The sequence below is a fragment of the Oncorhynchus clarkii genome, chromosome 14 (assembly GCF_045791955.1).
Source record: "Oncorhynchus clarkii lewisi isolate Uvic-CL-2024 chromosome 14, UVic_Ocla_1.0, whole genome shotgun sequence".
Classification (NCBI taxonomy): domain Eukaryota; kingdom Metazoa; phylum Chordata; class Actinopteri; order Salmoniformes; family Salmonidae; genus Oncorhynchus; species Oncorhynchus clarkii.
Genome location: NC_092160.1, coordinates 15,327,390 through 15,334,243, shown reverse-complemented (window position 1 = coordinate 15,334,243; position 6,854 = coordinate 15,327,390).

Below are 6,854 nucleotides of genomic sequence, written 5' to 3'. Positions count from 1 at the left end.
TTTCAACGCCGATACCGATTGGAGGACCAAAAAAAGCCGCTGCCTACCATCGCTCAGTCAGACTGCTCTATCAAATCATAGACTTAATAATAACATAACACCCAGACATCCGAGTCATAGGTCATTAATATGGTAGAATACGGAAACTATCATCTCGAAAAACAAGACGTTTATTTTTTTCAGTGAAATACGGAACCGTTCCGTATTTTATCTAACGGGTGGCATCCATAAGTCTAAATATTCCTGTTACATTGCACAACCTTCAATGTTATGTTATAATTACGTAATATTCTGGCAAATTAGGCAGCCCAAACTGTTGCATATACACTGACTCTGTGCAATGAACGCAAGAGAAGTGACACAATTTCACCTGGTTAATATTGCCTGCTAACCTGGATTTCTTTTAGCGAAATATGCAGATTTAAAAAATATATACTTCTGTGTATTGATTTTAAGAAAGGCATTGATGTTTATGGTTCGTTTATGGGACGTTGAGTGAGAGGTTATTTTCCTACCTTCACCACCTGAGCTTAATGATGTTGCAAAACTTTTAAGTGGAAGGAGCGTAATGAACCAGGGAGGGACATGCCTACATTTATCCAATAGAAACTCATTTTAGTTGCAAAATGGAGGTAACTGTTTGGACTAATGATCAAACCCCTGACGAAGCATTGGATAATAAATTACCCACATGATCCAGGCCACTCAAAGACCGCAGCCTCTCGCACAGAGTTGACACCTATCGGTCCCCTCAGTCAGGGAAACAGCATCTAAACACCAGGCTGAAAAGACACACTTTTTAGCTCTTAAGACATGCTGGATCAGGTAGTGCTCATTGCAGGAGTAACAGTGTTGGGTGTGTTAGAGCAAGGTAATTTGTTCACTATACATTGCACAAAGTGTTTACATTGTGGGCATGGCTACCTGCAGACTAAGGTGTGTGTGTTTATTTGGGGCAGCTTCTCACTCCAGGTGACCTACGCCAGACGCAAGTATTTAGTCTCAGCGCCCAGCACCTCGGGACCGCCAGAGTTTCAGAGGGTCTTTAGAGCTCAGTCAGTCTGCTAAAGCTGGTAGATCAGACATTTTTACTAATGTCTTCACCTTACCGACATATCATTTAAGCAATGACCTGACGTGTCATTCTTCACCACCACTCAGAAATTAATGGCACTTGAGAAATGACTTAGTGTTGAGAAATGACCTAGTCTTGGGAAATGTCCTAGTCTTATCAAACACTTGGGGAGCATTATACTAATGTGGGTGGGTATTTAGTTTTTGCAATCTTGGTTTCATCAGACCAGAGAATCTTGTTTCTTATGGTCTAAGAGTCTTTAGGGGCATTTTGGCAAACTCCAAGTGGGTTGTTATGTGCCTTTTTACTGAGGAGTGCCTTCCGTCTGGCAACTCTACCATAAAGGCACCTCAGTATAAGGCACATGACAGCCCGCTTGGAGTTTTCCAAAAGGCCCCTAAAGACTCTCAGACCATAAGAAACAAGATTCTCTGGTCTGATGAAACCAAGATTGAACACTTTGGCCTGAATGCTAAGCATCACGTCTGGAGGAAACCTGGCACCATCCTTACGGTGAGGCATGGTTGTGGCAGCATCATGCTGTGGGGATGTTTTTAAGAGGCAGGGACTGGGAGACTAGTCAGGACTGAGGGAAAGATGAACGGAGCAAACTACAGAGAGATCCTTGATGAAAACCTGCTCGAGAGCGCTCAGGACCTCAGACTGGGCCCACGATTCCCTTTCCAACAGAACAACAACCATAAGCACACAAGAGCACACAGCCAAGACAATGCAGGAGTGACTTCGGGACAAGTCTCTAAATGTTCCTGAGTGGCACAGACAGAGCCCGGACTTGAACCCGATCGAACATCTCTGGAGACCTGAAAATAGCTGTGCAGCAACGCACGCCATCCAACCTGACAGAGCTTGAGAGGATCTGCAGAGAAGAATGGGAGAAACTACCCAAATACAGGTGTGCCAAGCTTGTAGTGTCATACCCAAGAAGGCTCGGCTGTAATCACTGCCAAAGGTGCTTAATCAAAGTACTGAGTGAAGGGTCTGAATACTTATGTAAATGTGATATTTATTTTTTAAATTATTATTAAATTAGCAAGAATGTTAAAAAAAAACAGGTTTGCATTGTAATTTTCAGATATTGTGTGTAGATACATAAGGGAAAAAAACAATTATATAAATGTTATTTTAAGGCTGTAATGTAACAATGTGGAAAAAGTCAAGGGGTCTGAATACTTTACCAACTTATGATCTGAGTGAGAGTGACTAACAAATGAAATGGGGGGGGGGGGGGGGGGGTGGTATCTGTACTTTACTATTTATTTATATTTGACTGCTTTTACTTCACTACATTCCTAAAGAAAATAATGTAATTTGTACTCCATACATTTTCCCTGACACCTAAAAGTACGTGTTACATTTGAAATGCTAAAATGGTCCAATTCACACACTTATAAAGAGAAAATCCTTGGTCCTCCCTACTGCCTCTGATCTGGCAGACTCATGAACAATTGAGTGTTGGAGTGTCCAGGCTGGTTTGCTTAATATAAGCAATTTCAAATGATTTATACTTAAGTATATTTTTGCAATTACATTTACTTTTGATACTTAAGTATATTTAAAACCAAATACTTTTTTAATTTTAGTGAAGTCGTATTTTACTGGGTGACTTTCACTTTGACTTATAGGACAATTTATTCTATTGAGGTATCTTTTACTTTTACTCAAGTATGACAAATGGGTGCTTTTTCTATCACTATTCTACTATTCTAACTCTCAACAGTAAGTTAAGATACTGACTGAGTTCCTAAAAATACATGTTTTTTTGGGGTCGGGCTAAGCGACCACTTATGTCGCTTATGCCTGGAGCCAGCCCTGAGCTGGAGGCTCAAACAGTTCCTCAAATGCCACTTTCCCCATATCTTTCCCATAGGAAACTTTTAGAAAAGTTGTAATCTCATATTCTGTTCAAGACAAATTAATTTTGTCATGTGTTTAGTCAATATACTTCAAACACACATCATCCACTCATTCATTGTGCATTAATCAATATTAAAAACGCTCATCCGGAGGCGGTGCTCCTAGTGGCCGGGGATTTTAATGCAGGGAAACTCAAATCAGTTTCTCACTGAGCTAAAGGGTAGAGCTGCCGCTTTCAAGGAGTGGGACTCTAACCCGGAAGCTTATAAGAAATCCCACTATGCCCTCTGACCAACCATCAAATAAGCAAAGCGTCACTACAGGACTAAGATTGAATCATACTACCCAGGCTTTGACGCTCGTCGGATGTGGCAGGGCTTGCAAACTATTACAGACTTCAAAGGGAAGCACAGCCATGAGCTGCCCAGTGATACGAACCTTCCACACAAGCTTAATTACTTCTATGCTCGCTTCGAGGTAAGTAACACTTAAACATGCATGAGAGCACCAGCTGTTCCGGGTGACTGTGATCACACTGTCTTTACTGACAACATGTCCCTGACTGAGTCTGTAATACCAACATGTTTCAAGCAGACCACCATAGCCCCTGTGCCCAAGAACACTAAGGTAATCTGCCTAAATGACTACCGACCTGTAGCACTCACGTCTGTAGCCATGAAGTGCTTTGAAAGGCCGGTCATGGCTCATATCAACACCATTACCCCAAAAACCCTAGACCCACTCTAATTTGCTTACCGCCCCAACAGATCCACAGATGATGCAATCTCTATTGCACTTGTAACAGTATAGACTTTATGTCCGTCCCCCGCCCCAACCTGGGTGCGAACCAGGGACGCTCTGCACACGTCAACAGTCACCCTCGAAGCATCGTTACCCATCGCTCCACAAAAGCCGCGGCACTTGCAGAGCAAGGGGAACCACTACTTCAAGGTCTCAGAGCAAGTGACGTCACCGATTGAAATGCTATTTAGCGTGCACCACCACTAACTAGCTAGCCGTTTCACATCCGTTGCACACTCAACACTGCCCTTTCCCACCTGGACAAAAGGAACACCTATGTGAGAATGCTATTCATTGACTACAGCTCAACGTTCAACACCATAGTGCAATCTCAACTCATCACTAAGCTAAGGACCCTGGGACTAAACACCTCCCTCTGCAACTGGATCCTGGACTTCCTGACGGGCCGCCCCCAGGTGGTAATGGTAGGGTCAGTCCCCTCCTGTACTCCGTGTTCACTCATGACTGCATGGCCAGGCACGACTCCAACACCATCATCAAGTTTGCCGATGACACAACAACGATGAGACAGCCTATAGGAAGGAGGTCAGAGACCTGGTTGTGTCATGCCAGGACAGCATCTCTCCCTCAACGTGATCAAGACAAAGGAGATGATTGTGGACTACCTGAAAAGGAGGACCGAGCACGCCCCCATTCTCATTGACAGGGCTGTAGTGGAGCAGGTTGAGAGCTTCAAGTTCCTTGGTGTCCACATCACCAACAGTCTATCATGATCCAAACACACTGAGACAGTCGTGAAGAGGGCACGACAAAGCCTATTCCCCCTCAGGAGACTGAAAAGCTCCTCAGATCCTCAAAAGGTTCTATAGCTGCACCATCGAGAGCATCTTGACTTGTTGCATCACTGCCTGGTATGGCAACTGCTCAGCCTCTGACCGCAAGGCACTACAGAGGGTAGTGCGTATGGCCCAGTACATCACTGTGGCCAAGCTTCCTGACATCCAGAACCTCTATATCATCACGCAGTGTCAGAGGAAGGCCGCTACCCTCTCCACTACTGTTCCATCGAAATGGTCTGAAGTCCACAATCATCTCCTTAGTTTTGTTGACAGCCACCCTAGTCATACTGTTCTCTCTGCTACCGCACGGCAAGCAGCACCGGAGCGCCAAGTCTTGGTCCAAAAGGCTTCTTAACAGTTTCTCCCCCCAAGCCATAAGACTCCTGAACAGCTAATCAAAGGGCTACCCAGACACCTCTTTTACGCTGCTGCTACTTACTGTTTATAATCTGTGCATAGTCACTAACTCTACGTGCATGTACATATTACCTCAATTACCTCATCTAACCATTGACTCTGTACTGGTCCCCCTGTATATAGCCTTGCTTGTTATTTTACTGCTGCTGTTTTATTTATTTGTAACTTATATTTTCCATTTTTTACGTCACTTATTTTTTAAAATGTTTTATTCGCTTCTTAATGCATTGTTGGTTAAGGGCTTGTAAGTAAGCATTTCACTGTAAGGTCTATTGTATTCGACGCATGTGAAAATACAATTTGATTTGATTCTGAATTATTGCTCAATAATTCACTAAAATATATCTTTCTTGCTCTCCCTCTCCCCCTCCTTATCTCCCTCCGACTAGCCCCTCTGTTTTTCAGTGCTAAGGTTCTGATCGGGTTCTCCACACTGGGGATTCTGTATTCTGTGTGTTGATTCTACCTGGGTCTGGACCTTCCAGCACTATCCAGCGCTCCAGCACTATCCTCTGTCTCACTGAGGGGGAGAGGGGGAGTAATGAAGGAAGGGAGTGATGAGGAGAAGAGATTAAAGGAGGGAGATGTGTGAAGAGATTGTTACAGGGAGGAATTGTGTGGGAGACGTTTCTGTTCATATCCATCGACTGCCAGTTGGCAAATTTGAACAGAAGGTGGCGCCAAAGTATATTGTTTGAAACATATGTTTTTTGGATACCCTGTTTTCTGTAGGTGATTGATGTTATGTTGTATGAATTTGGTGTGGATACCTGTGTGTGATATGTGCTGGAACTTAACAGTGACTAAAATGCTAAACATGAAGAAAGATAATATATTTGATTATAGTGTTGTGCTGATATTTATAATCTGCAAATCAGATTTTTTTTCTCCATTATATGCAAACACACTGACCAACAGACCAACATGACTTGGTTGTTGTCCTAAAGGGAGAAACACAGAGAACATTCAGGCTGTCAGCCAACAGATGAATGGTTACAGCAGGGATTCCCAACCACTAGGCAATGGACCAGCCTGCCCTTTTTATAGTTTATAGCCTGGCTAATGCACAGATCTGTGATACACACACACACACAAGCAGGTCGGAAAACCATTCTTTCCTCCACAATATTCAAAACACAAACAATAAAGATGGATTTAGGGCTGACCTAATAACACGTGTAAGCATGGGTGAGCTGTTGGTCTGTATGGGTCGATCTGTGTTCACTGACCTGTAGTCAGTCATGTCCAAACACAACAGCACTACTAGTTTGCTGAACAGGTATTTTCCATGAATGGCCTTGCATGCTTATTACCTGTGTCCTAGGTTTAGTATGAATGGGTCTGACACAGGTTTTACCCACTTCAAATACACAGGGTAAAACACTGGTTATTGGTGTGAAAGGGGTATAAGTATATGCATGGGGGGAGGCTCCCATCACCCTCTCTGATCAATTCATGGTTGCCGCACTTCTGAACTGAAATATTAACTGAAGCTTACAAAGGTTCTACCTACTAGCTAGCACTTGGCAGTGTCAATATTACAGACTCGTCACATAAACAATATCAAAGAGTCTGGTGCTTTGGTCTGGTCAGATATTTAACTTTCTCCCCAAAATAATTGTAATGTTTCTACTGGGACCAAAAATTATGACGAATCAAGCAATACTTACCATATATGGGAAGTACATCATAATCTAGAGCAACCACAGTTGGTTCCTGTACCTCTTGCTTAGGGATCTCGACATCTACCACTTCGGTTATGGCATCAACCTCTGCTAATGACTCCATCTTCTTTGCATTGTTTGTAAGTCCTTTTACGTTTTATGGATGAACAAATAACACATTTTCAGTGTAAACAAAAGTACTGTTAAGAAATGTGTCATGCT